The sequence below is a fragment of the Aotus nancymaae genome, unplaced genomic scaffold, assembly GCF_030222135.1.
Source record: "Aotus nancymaae isolate 86718 unplaced genomic scaffold, 86718_ANA_hifiasm-v0.15.2.pri h1tg000028l, whole genome shotgun sequence".
NCBI classification, from domain to species: Eukaryota; Metazoa; Chordata; class Mammalia; order Primates; family Aotidae; genus Aotus; species Aotus nancymaae.
Window position 1 is genome coordinate 3,339,387 of NW_026988441.1, and position 3,854 is coordinate 3,343,240.

At 40.1% G+C, this 3,854-nt stretch overlaps 1 non-coding gene and 1 pseudogene across 1 annotated transcript; one reads left to right on the top strand and one right to left on the bottom strand.

Annotated features, from left to right (window-relative positions):
- The first annotated feature begins 1,247 nt into the window (after positions 1–1,247).
- On the top strand, positions 1,248–1,354 carry LOC135276915 (U6 spliceosomal RNA). Its single transcript, XR_010344463.1, has one exon. It is a non-coding gene; the product is annotated as a U6 spliceosomal RNA (small nuclear RNA).
- Positions 1,355–1,691: 337 nt separating this feature from the next.
- Positions 1,692–3,830, bottom strand: LOC135276688 (putative zinc finger protein 137; annotated as a pseudogene).
- Between the last annotated feature and the right edge of the window lie 24 nt (positions 3,831–3,854).

Genomic DNA, 3,854 nt, shown 5'->3' on the forward strand with positions numbered 1-3,854 from the left:
GAGACACCACGCCCGGCTGATCTTTTGTTTGAAATGTAGGAAGCACAGTGGTGGAATGTAAGTAGGGCAGCTCATACATTACACAAGGCGATAGGTCAATGTCTTTCTGAGGGGCGGTTCTGATTTAATAACAGTGCAATAGGAAGGTATTTAGTTTAGGGTAACCAGATTTCTAGAACTAATTTAGTTAGGTGACTTTTGAGAGTTTGGTTCATCCTCTCTACTCTTCCTGAGGAAGATGAATGTCAAGGAATATGATATTCCCATTTTATGTCTAATACTTGAGCCAACTTTTTAATGACAAGTGCAGTAAAATAGGTTCCCTTGTCTGAATCAATATTTTCTATTAGCACAAACTTAGGTATGATATGTTCAACTAACGCTTTAACCACATCGCTGGCAGCTGCACTCGAGAAAGGGACAGCCTCTACCCAATGAGTAAAATCGTCTACTATTAATAAATATTTTAGCACACTGATTTGGGGCATTTCGGTACAATCAATTTGAATACTTTGAAATGGTCTCAATCCTGGATTTCTTCCACCAAGGGGTAATTTCCTCAAGGCTTGTTTATTTGTCTTTGTACATATTAAACACCTATCTGTGGCTTGTCTATCTAAAGTATAAATTCCAATACACCCATAAACTCTGAGAACTGTGTTACACGTAACTTCAGGCCCCCAATGAGCTCTTGATATAAGTGGAAGAGGACTTCTCTTTCTGCAAGATTATTTCCCCGCCCCTCAAAGGAGAAGTCTTTTTAATGTCCTGACACATGTAAAATTGCTATTTCCTCTGGAAGCTGGAAGTTGTTTAAAACATGAACAATTAATGTCTCATGAGCCAGGTTTTGGCCCTCACTATTAATAAGACCCCGTTCTGCCCAAATTTTCTCAAATGTAACAGGTACTCCAAAGGCATACTTAGAGTCAGTATAGACGGTTCCCTCTGGATTCTGTAAGCATTTTAAGGCTTGGCTGAGCAAAAATAGCTCACAAGCTTGTGCAGACCAACTATTAGGTAGTCTTCGTGATTCCATTTCTTCAAGGGTTTCTCCAGGAATTATTGCATACCCATTGTGCCTATCTGTTGACTATCCTGGAAGAGCCATCTATAAATAAGTGTTGCCTTCTATTAAAGGGGGCCTCCACTAAATCTGGCCAGACTTTTACATGATAGTCAATTAAATCAAGACATAAGCGTTCCCTGTTTAAAAGTGGATTTCCTGTTAAGAAACCTGCTGGGTTATGCTCGCTTTGGCAGCACATACACTAAAATTGGAACGATACAGAGAAGATTAGCATGGCCCCTGCGCAAGGATGACACGCAAATTCATGAAGCGTTCCATATTTTTGATTAAAGACTTAAACATAAGACCTAACACCATAGAAAACAGAGAAGAAAATCTAGGCAAAACCATTCAGGACACAGGCGTAGGCAAGGACGTCATGACCAAAACACCAAAAGCAATGGCAACAAAAGCCAAAATAGACAAATGGGACCTAATCAAACTCCACAGCTTCTGCACAGCAAAAGAAACAGTCATTAGAGTGAGTCAGCAACCAACAGAATGGGAAAAAGTTTTTGCAGCTTACCCATCTGACAAAGGGCTGATATCTAGAATTTACAACGAACTAAAACAGATTTACAAGAAAAAAACAAACAAGCCCATTCAAAAGTGGGTGAAGGATATGAACAGATACTTTACAAAAGAAGACATACATGAGGCCAACAAGCATATGAAAAAATGCTCATCATCACTGGTCATTAGAGAAATGCAAATCAAAACTATATTGAGATACCGTCTCACGCCAGTTAGAATGGCGATCATTAAAAAATCTGGAGAAAACAGATGCAGGAGAGGATGTGGAGAAATAGGAACACTTTTACACTGTTGGTGGGAGTGTAAATTAGTTCAACCATTGTGGAAGACAGTGTGGCGATTCCTCATGGACCTAGAAATAGAAATTCCATATGACCCAGCAATCCCATTACTGGGTATATATCCAAAGGATTATAAATCGTTCTACTATAAGGACACATGCACATGAATGTTCATTGCAGCACAGTTTACAATAGTAAAGACCTGGAACCAACCCAAATGCGCATCAATGATAGACTGGACAAAGAAAATGTGGCACATATACACCATGGAATATTATGCAGCCATAAAAAATGATGAGTTCGCGTCCTTTGTAGGAACATGGATGAACCTGGAAACCATCGTTCTCAGCAAACTGACACAAGAACACAAAATCAAACACCGCATGTTCTCACTCATAGGCGGGTGTTGAACAATGAGAACACATGGACACAGGGAGGGGAGCATCACACACTGGGGTCTGTTGGGGGGAAATAGGGGAGGGACAGCAGGGGGTGGGGCATTGGGGAGAGATAGCAAGGGGAGAAATGCCACATATAGGTGAAGGGGAAGAAGGCAGCAAATCACACTGCCATGTGTGTACCTATGCAAAATCTTGCATGTTCTTCACATGTACCCCAAAACCTAAAATGCAATTAAAAAAAAAAAAAGAAGAAACCTGCTGGGGTGAGTGACTCCAATGTCACTTAATGCTTGATGGGCTGATATACTCACTGCATTTGAAACAATTATCTCAAGAATTAATTTTCTGATGTTTTGAAAGGAGTGACCTCAGACTGAAGACCTTGCCACACTTATGACATTGTTAAGATTTCTGTCCAGTATGGATTCTCTGATGTCTAATGAAGTGTGAACATGAAGTAAAGGCTTTGCCACAATCATCACACTAGTGAGGTTTTTCTCCTGTATGAAGTCTATGTTTTGCATAAGATGAAACCTGACTGAAGGCCTTGCCACAATTATGACATTTGTAAGGTTTCTCTCCAGTATAAGTTTGCCGATGAATTGCAAGGTTTGAACAATGTCTGAACTATTTGCCACATTTATTACACTTGTAGGATCTCTCTTCATTATGGATTCTTCAATGATTTGCAATGGTTGTAGTGTTACTGAAGACTGTGTGACAATCATTACATTTGTAAAGTTTCCCTATACCATGGATTGCTGGATGATAAGTGCTGACTGCCCACTAAAGGCTTTGCCACACTCATTACACCTGTAAGTTTTTCTCCAGTGTCAATTCTAGTACGTTGTGCCAGGTGTGAATCATACCGAAAGCCTTGTCACAAAGCTTCTATTTGTATAACTTCTCTCCAGCATGAATTATCCTATGTCTTTCAAGGTGTGATTTGGGCCTGAGAATTCTGTTACATTCTTCACATTAATTAGTTTCTCCCCAATATGCAGTATATCATGATGTGCAAGTTTTGATTTTTGATTACAAAATTTTCCACATTCATTACAAGTTTTCTCTCCAGTATGAAGTCAATGGTAACATGGAAGCTTTGTTTTTCTATTAAAAACATTGCCCGGGGCCGGGTGCAGTGGCTCACACCTGTAATCCCAGCACTTTGGGAGGCCGAGGCGGGTGGATCACGAGGTCAAGAGATCGAGACCATTCTGGTCAACATGGTGAAACCCCATCTCTACTAAAAATACAAAAAATTAGCTGGGCATGGTGGCGCGTGCCTGTAATCCCAGGTACTCGGGAGGCTGAGGCAGGAGAATTGCCTGAACCCAGGAGGCGGAGGTTGTGGTGAGCCGAGATTGCGCCATTGCACTCCAGCCTGGGTAACAAGAGCGAAACTCTGTCTCAAAAAAAATAAATAAAATAAAATAAAAATAAAAACATTGCCACATTCATTACACTTGTAAGGTTTTACTCCACTATGAAGTATATGATGACATGAAAGGTTTGATTTTTGATTAAAAACCTTGCCACACTCATTACACTTTTTTTGTTTCTTTTAAT